Below are 12,106 nucleotides of genomic sequence, written 5' to 3' on the forward strand. Positions count from 1 at the left end.
TCCTTTATCGAATCATGTATACTACTGAAATATAAAGAAATCACAAGAGTTTACAGGAAGATTGCCAAGACTAATGTTATTAATTCAACATGAGGCTTAATGTACTGAAACAATTCACCTTCATTATCAGCACAGAAATGTAAATCTTTGAAAAGCTAAATAAAAGTCTACTTAACTTCAAATCCTGTTCCATGAACATCTTTAACAATCATTTGACATAATTTTAGGTGCTATACGAATAGCAAATAATTTAACAATAACTTTAACAAAACTATTTCATTTAACTAAATTAAAAGTATAAAATTCTGGTCATACTTTTTTTTTTAAGTCAGATGGTAAAAGCTATAAATTATTGAGTTCCCTGCCCTCTAAACATCTGGAGTAACCCTGTATACAATCAAAAAATGTAAGTATAAAATATTATTGTTAAACAATTAATTGCATAAGGAAAAAAAGTAGACCTCACTATAGCAAAGATGACTACTAGCTTTTGTTACTATTAGATTCAACCGCCATTCAGTCACTGAATTTTCTGAGTACCCACAACAAGCCTGGCAGTATTCTAGGCACCGGGAGACAATGAACAACAAAAATTAATAGTTTTTAATCATCATGGGACCTTCATTCTGCTGTGGGAAATAGACAAAAACAAACACAAAATAATAAGAATCATAAGTGTGGTAAATTCTAGTAAGGAGACAAACAAGACTTTGCCACAGATTAGTCCTTGAAAGCTGAATTGTGGCATTCTAAAACCTAAAAATAAAAAATTCATGAAGAGTTACATCAAGATGACATAGACTCTGGAGCTTTGCTAACATATTATACAGACACTGCCAGTAGAGAGAGATCAATCTTACACTGTCAAAGCTATGAATGGCATTACTCAGCAATATAGTAGCCTCATAAGATAATTAACCAGTTCCACAGAGTTAAAAAGTTTATAAACACAATGTTAAAAAAAAATAAAATTAACAGGTGCCCAAGGAGATAGGACAACCAAATGTAAGGTGGTATCCTAAATGGAGGGACTCCTTGGTGGTCCAGTGGTTAAGACTCCATGCTCTCAGTGCAGGAGGCCCAGGTTCCATCCCTGGTTAGGGAACTATATCCCACATGCCACAACTAGGGACCACGAAAGCCACAACTAAGACCTTGTGCAGCCAAATAAATACATTTTTTAAAAAGAAGAGTAAAAAATATCCTGAAGGGAATACTGAAACAGGAAAAAAAAAAAAAGAAGGCAATCTGAATAGGCTACAGACTTTAGTTAATAATGTATCAAGATTGGTTCATTCATTGTAACAACTGTACCATCCTAAGGTAAGATGTTAATAACAGGGGAAAGTGGGTGGGGCTACCTGCATAATCTTAATTTTTTGTAAATTTAAAACTGTTCTAAACAAAATCAACTATACTCTTAAAAAACATATATAAGATGGCTTCAGGAATTATGGTGGAAGGAAGGGAAGTTAGTAAAAGACTTATATTAAGAAATGATAAGCCATAAAACTCTGCAATGTGAATTAAAATATAACTCAAAAGGGACCTCCCTGGTGGTCCACTGGCTAAGACCCTGGACTTCCAGTGGAGGGGGTCCCAGTTTGATCCCTGGTCAGGGGACTAGATCCCACAAGCCACAACCAAGAGTTCACATGCCACAACTAAAGATTCTGCATGCGACAATGAAGATGGAAGGTCCCTGTGCAGCAACTAAGACCCAGCACAGCCAATAAATAAATATTAAAATACAACTCAAGAAATTCAAAGGGAATGCGCAGATACTTATGATCTCTATTCATTCTAAAATCTTTCTAGGACAGAGATCAATGGATTTTTTCATACAAACTAAACAGCTCTGCATCAAAACACAAGACAGGCAATAATACCCTTGGAGTGCACAATAAGTATTTTAGATCCCTATTTAATAATAATGACTAGGCTTCCCTGGTGGCTCAGAGGGTAAAGCGTCTGCCTGCAATGCAGGAGACCTGGGTTCGATCCCTGGGTCGGGAAGATCCCTGGAAAAGGAAATGGCAACCCACTCTAGTATTCTTGCCTGGAGAATCCCATGGACAGAGGGGCCTGGTGGGCTATAGTCAGACACACCTGAGCGACTTCACTTTCACTTTCAATAGACTATATTTCATGTATGGCACTGTCCTGAAATTGTCATAAAATGCCTGGACAAGGATCAGCTTCATAGGTCTAACTACATTATTTCCTTTAAGAAACAAGTTTACTTGTTCTGTGTTTTCCAAGCCTCCTGTAAATGCATCACACTTTGATAATTAAAAAAAAAATTAAAAACAAAATGAAACAAGCTTATATTTACTTCAGGGGAAAAAAGCAGAGGAGACCTAGTAAGGGGGCAGGGAGAAAAGATTATGTATGAAAGGAGAAAAATTATTTCCCAGGTCTAACTGGAAGGAATTGCATAAGGCAGTACATACTTAAATCTGAGATAACGAAATGATGAATCTACTCCTTCTGTATTACTCCTAACCCCGAAAGAAATCCTACAAAACAAAGATGTCCCTTATTCTAAAGTCTTCTCTCACAGAAATCTTAAATATATAATTGGAAAAATACTCAAGAAGAAATGGCGTAATTAACATTTCCCCAGTAATTCTTGTTTGCACTACTCTGAGGAGAATCAGACACTGCTTCGTGCTGAGACAAGAAAAAGGAAAAGTGTGAAAAATTCCAAGTAGGCCGATGAATTACCCTGCATCCCGACTTCCCCTGTAGTCCAGTGGCTAAGACTGCACACCCAATGCAGCGAACCTGGTTCAATCCCTGGTCAGGGAACTAGATCCCACATTCCCTGCCACACTAAGACCCAGCACAGCTAAGTAAGTAAAATACAAATAAACGTTTTTAAAAATTGCATCTGGCACAGATTGGGAAAAGCATCAACGTTGCCAAAAGAACTGTCAAGGATGCAAGTCAAGAGAAGGAAAGGAGGTTTTCCAACAGGCCACAGCCTAACCCAAGGGGTAAAAATCGCCGCCGCCCCCACCGCTCCCTCACTCCCCAACCACTCCATCCTCAAGTCGCCTCCAATCCAAATATGCATCCTCCATGGCTGGTGGTTTTAGTCGCTAAGTCGTGTCCGACTCTGCATTGCAGGCAGACTGTTAACCGACTGAGCTACAAGGGAAGCCACATCCTCCATAACCCACACCAGCTCCACATCGAGGGGGAAACAACCCCAAGCAGCACCCAGGACCTCCACTTCCCTCCTTCCACAAGATTCGCACTTCTGGGGCCAAGGCTCTGGGGAAAGCAGAGCCCAGACCGCAGCCTCCCTGAAGGACGAAGAGGCCGGGTCCGGAGGGGGCTTCCCGGGTGGGCCTCACGGAGCTGGCCAGCCGGGATAAGAGCCAGGAGCTGGCCGGGGTTCGAGCAGAGAGCGGGGGTGAGGGAGCCCACGTGCCCCGAAGGGGCGCTCAGGCGGCGGCGGCTGGCCGTGGACAGGGCCGGGTGGCGGGAAAGGAGCCGGCGGAGCCGGGGACGCGAGATCGAAACCCGCCCGCGGCCGCGGCGAAGAGCAACCGGCGGCCGAGAGGGGTGGGTGAACGCGGGCGGCGGCCGGGGGTGGAGCCCGGCGCGCGGAAGCCGCGCACTCCCGGCCCTGCGCCCCCGCGAACGCCGGCTGGAATCTCCTCAGCGGCGTCCGGAGGCCTCCGCCCGCGGACGGGAGGGGCCGGCGGGGCTGCCGGCGCCTCAGCCCGCGAGGCGTCCGGCGCCGCCGCCGCTCCCGCGCGCCGACGGAGAGGCTCGCGGAAGGGCGGGCGCCGAGCTGCCGCGGCCCCTGCAGGCCCGGCGGCGGGCGAGGCTGAGGGCAGGGCTCCTCCTACCCAGGCCGGCAGCCCTCGGCGTCGTCCGGCACCGAGCGGGGCCTGCGGCTAGGAAAGGAAGGAGGCAGCGGCCGCTGTGTGCTCAGGGTCCCCAGGCTGGAATCGCTGCCTCCTCAGCGTCTGGTCGCGAGACGGCGGTGTGGGCGGCGGGGCCTGAGCGAAGCCTCGGCTGCGGCCGCCAAGTGCGCCCCGCGAAGCGGGCGTCTGGTTATTATTTCTGTTCTTACAAAGTCTTTTATCCAAATTTAGTTATCTACCTTTTTTTTTTTTAAGTTCTTTTGTTTGCTTTTTTTTTTAAAAAAAGTGGAATTATTATACATAATGCTTTAATGCGTCTGGAAACTATTTTAAATTACAGTATAAAATGTAGATCTAAAACGATCCTTGTCTGATTTCCGGCCAGTTTCTCCAACATCATTTACTACATCATCAATCCCCTCTTCTTTTTGGTTTGTGAGCTTTCTTTCTCCATAAATTTGTATGTTATTTTGTATGGCTTCAGAGCTTGTTTCTTGATTGATTTGCCCATTAATTCTGGATGCAGCCTGATTTACTTCTTTGTTTATAATACATTTACTATCTAGCAGAGAAAACATCCCTCCTCATCTTAATTATTTTTCTTTTCCAAAAATTTGTAAACTCACTAGCTAATTTTCCAGTGATATATAGCTAGGGAAATTTTTGTCAGTTTTAAAATTCTGTGTCAATTTCTTTTGAATTTTAACGGGATATATGATGGATTATGAATTAACAGAGTTGAAATTCTTTTCATGGATGTTTCTAAATTTTCTCATCTTTTATATCATTTATGGATCTCATGGATTTCTTCTTAGGGGTAACTAGAATATTTAAAAATTGCTGTCGTGGCTAGGATGTTTTCTGCTATCATATCTTCTAATTGCTTATATAGAAATACAGTAAATAGAAAAATGACTTTTTTGTGAACATTTATTTGGCACACAGACTCGTTTGTGTTATTCTGAGTTTTTAGTAGGTTCCAATTTTCTGGCTGTATATTTTTACAAGTGATAACAATATTGCCTTCCTATATCTATATCTGTATCATCCATATTTATAAAGGATTTCAATATAAAATGAATGAAAATATGAAATGGAGAATCTCACACATGTGCCCTCAGAATAACAACTTCAGAACAGAGAGACTGGGACTTCCCTGGTGGTCCAGTGGTTAAGAATCCACCTTGCTTTGCAGAGGACTCAGGTTTGATCCCTGTTTGGGGAGCTAAGTTCTCACATGCTGTGGAGCAATTTAGCCCACATGGCAACTGCTGAGGCCACACCACAAGTAGAGAGTCAATGTGCCCCAAGGAAAGATCTTGTCTGAACTTAAATATTTCTTTAAAAAAAGAAAAGAGAAATCGATTTCCATTAAATATCTGATTTACAGGAGACTGAGACATCTTACCAATGAACATTTGTCAAGAAGCTCTCCCCGTTCTCAAGCCAATGAGCTTACTGCTTGGTCTCTGGCTGGGCTTCCCCATCTTTGCACTCCTTGCCCATAAATAGACTCCTTCCCAAACCGTCAATTAATTCAGGCTACAGCATGCATTTCCCAAATTGCAATTCCTCTGCTACTCTCAAATCTAAAATTTCTGGTAATTTGAGATTGCCTCAGTTTACCTCCTTATTAGGTTGACATTGAATGGTGTCAGAAGTGGGATCCAAGGGAGAACACCTCAGGAGGGACAGTGACTCTCATCAGTGAGCAAGGTACCTGTGCTGAGCCCTTGTGCTCAGTGCTTCTTAGAGTCACTTCTTCTGGCTTGATGAGTCTGCTCTTGGATTTCAAGCTCCCTCCCTTAGATCAAGCTCTCCAAATCTATTTAGGATTTGGATAAGGACAGGTTGTCCTTCCAGTGAGTGATCTTTTAGTTTCTGAATTAGAATACACTTGGATTTTCCTGAGAACAAACCAGAAACTAAAATTGGCAGACACAGATTGAACACCTAAGCTGCCAGAGTGCTCACCACTTGTATATGAGAGACAACCATCCTGAAGGCACAAGACCCCTGTGTAAGAATAAAGCGGTCACAAGTGAGCAAATTTCCCAATAGGCCACTTACCACTCACAAGAAAATTCCATGTAACAAGGACCCCGGGGCACAGGTTGGACAAAGAGGCAAAGGCTGTCTGCCAGAAAAAAGAAGTATCCCATGAAAGGCACACTGTGAACAAAACTCAAGCCCCAGCCCTAAGCATATCCCTTTGGCTATCTAGGACTTTGTGTGTTTGCTTTTGGAGAAAAACTCCAAAAATGGGATCCTAGTCATCTAAATGCTTTAAGGTTGGTTCCTCTTTAGGAACCCCAGCCAGTTTTATGTTTAAAAAATTACGGTGTCTCCACATGTGAATGGACTAATCTTACTGATGACAACCTAGAATTATACTGGCCATCATGAAGACTGTTCCAGTTAGACAAGATCATTCATTTAAGAGATGTGCTTGAAGGCGAGCATTCCCGAATCAAATAGGATGGATACATATTATAGTTGGTATGCAGACGCCTCCAAAAACTTCAAAATTCCAAAATTTGAAAACTTCACTGAAAGACTCATTATGAAAGGCTAATAAAAAATTAAAGATATAAGAAGTACCTATAACAAAAGACTATGAGACTGATGTAATGCCTACTGCTGCCCTCTGTCCTCCTTGACTTGGGTACTCATTCTACTAATTCTCATCTGAATTGCCTTTCCACTCTGAAGAGACTGAAAGTGAAAGTGAACTCCCTCAGTCGTGTCCGACTCTTTGTGACCCCATGGACTGTAGCCCACCAGTCTTCTCCATCCATGGGGTTTTCCGGGCAAGAATACTGGAGTGGGTTGCCATTTCCTTCTCCAGGGGAATCTTCCCCACCCAGGGATCGAACCCAGGTCTCCCGCATTGCAGGCAGATGCTTTACCCTCTGAGCCACCAGAGATGCCCAAAGAGACTACAGGACTGTAAACAAAAATCCACTGAATTAGTTATGCACCCTCAAAGAATGGCTCCCACATGTGTCTGTCCCAGATTTGACAGGATTCTGAGGGGTTTTCTGGTAAACTGCTACCAATTATCCCCTTAAATAGCCAAGGGGAAACTAAATTTAAGAGTAATGGAGGGAGTTCCCTGGTGGTCCAGTGGTTAAAACTCTGAGCATCCAATTCCGGGGGCATAAGTTCGGTCCCTGATGGGGGAACTAAGAGCCCGTATGCTATGTGGCATGGCCAAGAAAACAAACAAAAGTAATGGAAAACCTTGCCAAATTTTGGTAAAGACCAGAATTACACTATATTTTAAACCCTACTCACTTTGGAGCCTACACACTGGGTCCTAGGAAAACTGGCAGAGGCCAAGTGAAGGGTCAGAATTCTTTTAGAGTCAACTCTTCTGAATCTGTCTATCGCAAGAAAGAGAAGAAAATAGAATTTCATGTTGTGCCTTCCTTTTGGAATCCAGATCCAGTGATTTTTCTCTCCTGAGCTAGCTGTTACCTTCTTGTTTGTTTCATTTTGTGTCCTGAGAACTTGGCTTGGCAATCATCAGGTTGGGGATCCCAAAATATGGCCAGACAGAAATGTCTGTTGCACCCCATTTATGACTAGGTATGGCTAGTACTTTGGCCACCTCATGCGAAGAGTTGACTCACTTGAAAAGACTCTGATGCTGGGAGGGATTGGGGGCAGGAGGAGAAGGGGACGACCGAGGATGAGATGGCTGGATGGCATCACTGACTTGATGGACGTGAGTCTGAGTGAACTCCAGGAGTTGGTGATGGACAGGGAGGCCTGGCGTGCTGCAGTTCATGGGGTCGCAAAGAGTCGGACACAACTGAGCGACTGAACTGAACTGATGGCTAGAGAGAGATGTGGATTCCACTGCATTTGCAGCTAGAATCCTTTTGCCAGCCCTCAGGAGAACCGTCTTTCATTTATGTGGTTATCTTTGGGGATGGCTCTGGGTCCTGAGAAGACGATCCCTTCTGTGCTCTCTTCGGGGATGCCTGTATGTGTTTATGCCATATATGTCTTTCTCCCCCTGAGGAATCCTGCTTACTGCTGAATGTGTATCTTTTTGCATGTATTCTTACAAAGCTGGCATTGTTGTCTTTCCAGTTTGTATTTTTAATTTACATAATGTTATTTGGTACATCTCATTCTGTTTTTCACTCCCCCCGCCCCGGCCCCGGTAAACACTACATCTCTAGGATACTTCCATGTTGCTATCGGTTGCTTCTAATGTGTAAATAATTCTTCAGGGTGTCCATCCACTACCTCTTATCTGTCCTCCCAGTTCAGTTCAGTTCAGTTCAGTCGCTCAGTCGTGTCCGACTCTTTGCGACCCATGAACTGCAGCACGCCAGGCCTCCCTGTCTATCACCAATTCCCAGAGCCTACCAAAACTCATGTCCATTGACTCAATGATGCCATCCAATCATCTCATCCTCTGTTGTCCCCTTCTCCTCCTGCCCTCAATCTTTCCCAGCATCAGGGTCTTTTCAAATGAGTCAGCTCTTCACATCAGGTGGCCAAAGTATTGCAGTTTCAGCTTCAACATCAGTCCTTCCAATGAACACCCAGGACTGATCTCCTTTAGGATGGACTGGTTGGATCTCCTTGCAGTCCAAGGGACTCTCAAGAGTCTTCTCCAACACCACAGCTGAAAAGCATCAATTCTTTGGCACTCAGCTTTCTTTATAGTTCAACTCTCACATCCATACATGACTACTGGAAAAACACAGCCTTGACTAGATGGACCTTTGTTGCCTCTGCTTTTTAATAAGCTGTCTAGGTTGGTCATAACTTTCCTTCCAAGGAGTAAGCGTCTTTTAATTTCATGGCTGCAATCACCATCTGCAGTGATTTTGGAGGCCCAAAAATAAAATCAGCCACTGTTTCCCCATCTATTTGCCATGAAGTGATGGGACTGGATTCCATGATTTTAGTTTTCTGAATTTGAGCTTTAAGCCAACTTTTCCACTCTCCTCTTTCACTTTCATCAAGAGGCTCTTTAGTTCCTCTTCATTTTCTGCCATTAGGGTAGTACTGTATGCTTATCTGAGGTTATTGATATTTCTCCCAGCAATCTTGATTCCAGCTTGTGCTTCACCGAGCCTGGCATTTCACATGGTGTACTCTGCATGTAAGTTAAATAAGCAGGGTGACGATATACAGCCTTGACGTAATCCTTTCCCAATTTTGAACCAGTCTGTTGTGTTCCATATCTTGCTCTAACTGTTGCTTCCTGACCTGCATACAGATTTCTCAGGAGGCAGGTCAGGTGGTCTGGTATTCCCATTTCTTTCAAAATTTTCCACAATTTGCTGTGATCCACACAGTCAAAAGCTCTGGCATAGTCAATAAAGCAGAAGTAGATGTTTTTCTGGAACTCTCTTGCTTTTTCTATGATCCCAACTGATGTTGGCAATTTGATCTCTGGTTCCTCTGCCTTTTCTAAAACCAGCTTGAACATCTGGAAGTTCTTGGTTCACATACTGTTGAAGCTTAGTTGGAGAATTTTGAGCATTACTTTGGTACTGTGTGAGATGAGTACAATTGTGCGGTAGTTTGAACATTCTTTGGCATTGCCTTTGGGATTGGAATGAAAACTGACCTTTTCCAGTCTTGTGGCCACTGCTGAATTTTCCAAATTTGCTAGCATATTGAATGCAGCACTTTCACAGCATTATCTTTTAGGATTTGAAAGAGCTCAACTGGAATTCCATCACTTCCACTAGCTTTGTTCGTAGCAATGCTTCCTAAGGCCCATTTGACTTTGCATCCCAGGATGTCTGGCTCTAGGTGTGTGATCACACCATCGTGGTTATCTGGGTCATTAAGACCTTTTCTGTATAGTTCTTCTGTGTATTCTTGCCACCTCTTAATATCTTCTGCTTTTGTGAGGTCCATACCTTTTCTGTCCTTTATTGTGCCCATCTTTGCATGAAATGTTCCTTTGGTATCTCTAATTTTCTTGCAGAAATCTCTGTCTTTTCAATTCTATTGTTTTCCTCTATTTCTTTGCGCTGATCCCTGAGGAAGGCTTTCTTATCTCTCCTTGCTATTCTTTGGAACTCTGCGTTCAGATGGACATATCTTTCCCTTTCTCCTTTGCCTTTTGCTTCTCTTCTTTTCTCAGCTATTTGTAAGGCCTCCTCAGACAACCATTCTGCCTTTTTGCATTTCTTTTTCTTGGGGATGGTTTTGATCACCGCCTCCTGTACAGTATTTCAAACTTCCATCCATAGTTTTTCAGGCGCTCTATCTGTCAGATCTAATCCCTTGAATCTATTTGTCACTTCCACTGTATAATCGTAAGGGATTGATTTAGGTCATACCTGAATGGTCTAGTGGTTTTCCCTACTTTCTTCAATTTGAGTCTAAATTTTGCAATTTGTGGTTCATGATCTGAGCCACAGTCAGCTCCTGGTCTTATTTTTGATGACTGTATAGAGCTTCTCCATCTTAGGCTGCAAAGAATATAATCCATCTGATTTCAGTGTTGACTATCTGGTGACATCCATGTGTAGTGTAAAGTCGTCTCTTGTGTTGCTGGAAGAGGGTGTTTGCTATGATCAGTGTGTTCTCTTGGCAAAACTCTGTTAGCCTTTGCCCTGCTTCATTTTGTGTTCCAAGGCCAAACTTGCCTGTTACTCCAGGTATCTCTTGACTTCCTACTTTTGCATTCCAGTCCTCTATGATGAAAAGGACACCTCTTTTGGGGGTTAGTTCTAGAAGGTCTTGTAGGTCATCATAGAACTGTTTGACTTCAGCTTCTTTGGCATTAGTGGTTGGGGCATAGACTTGGATTACTGTGATAATCCAAGTGGTTTGCCTTGGAAATGAACAGAGATCATTCTGTCATTTTTGAGATTGCATCCAAGTACTACATTTCAGACTCGTTTGTTGACCATGAGGGCTACTCCGCTTCTTCTAAGGGATTCTTGCCCACAGTAGTAGATATACTGGTCATCTGAATTAAATTCACCCATTCCAGTCCATTTTAGTTCACCGATTCCTAAAATGTTGATGTTCACTTTTGCCATCTTCTGTTTGACCACTTTCAATTTACCTTGATTCAGGGACCTAACATTCCAGGTTCCTATGCAATATTGTTCTTCACAGCATCAGACTTTACTTCCATCATGTCACATCCACAACTGGGCGTTGTTTTCACTTTGGCTCCTTCTCTTCATTCTTTCTGAAGTTATTTCTATTTCTCCAGTCTTTTCCAGTAGCATTGGGCACCTACGAACCTGGGGAGTTCATCTTTCAGTGTCCTATCTTTTTGCCTTTTCATACTGTTCATGGGGTTCTCAAGGCAAGAATACTAAAGTGGTTTGCCATTCCCTTCTCCAGTGGACCGCATTTTGTCAGAACTCTCCACCATGACCCGTCTGTCCTGGGTGGCCCCACACGGCATGGCTCATAGTTTCATTGAATGAGACAAGGCTGTGATGTATGTGATCAGTTTGTTCAGTTTTCTGTGACTGTGGTTTTCATCCTCTCTGCCCTCTGATGGGTAAGGAGAAGAGGTTTGTGGAAGCTTCCTAATAGGAGAGACTAACTGTGAGAGGGATCTGAGTCTTGTTCTGATGGGCAGGCCCATGCTCAGTAAATCTTTAATCCAATTTTCTGTTGATGGGCAGGGCTGTGTTCCCTCCCTGTTGTCAGGCCTGAGGCCAAACTGTGGTAGGGGTAATGGACACCTCCTTCAAAAGGACTTATGCCTACCCGCACTGTTGTATTCAGTGCCCCTGACCCCACAGCAGGCCACTGTCAACCCACGCCTCCGCTGGATACTCCTGGACACTCACAGGCAAGTCTGGCTCACTCTCTTGTGAGGACACTGCTCCTTTCTCATGGGTCCTGGTGCAAGGTTTTGTTTGTGCCCTCCAAGAGTCTGTTTCCCCAGCCCTGTGGAAGTTCTGTAATCAAATCCCACTGGCCTCCAAAGTCAAATTCCCTGGGATCATCCTCTTATGCCCCACTTTCCCCTGCACCATTATTGGGCTTCCCAGGTGGCGCTAGTGGTAAAAAAAAAAAAAAAAACCCCCCTCCGAATGAGGAGCCGCAGGAGCCGCAGGTTTGATCCCTGGGTGGGGACGATCCCCTGGAGGAGGAGATGACACCCCACTCCAGTGTTCTTGCCTGGGCAACCTCCTGGACAGAGGCGCCTGGCAGGCTACAGCCTGTAGGGCTGCAAAGAGTTGGACAAGACTGAAGCAACTTAGCACGCA

Source organism: Oryx dammah, unplaced genomic scaffold (genome assembly GCF_014754425.2).
Source record: "Oryx dammah isolate SB20612 unplaced genomic scaffold, SCBI_Odam_1.1 HiC_scaffold_11, whole genome shotgun sequence".
Taxonomy (NCBI): Eukaryota; Metazoa; Chordata; class Mammalia; order Artiodactyla; family Bovidae; genus Oryx; species Oryx dammah.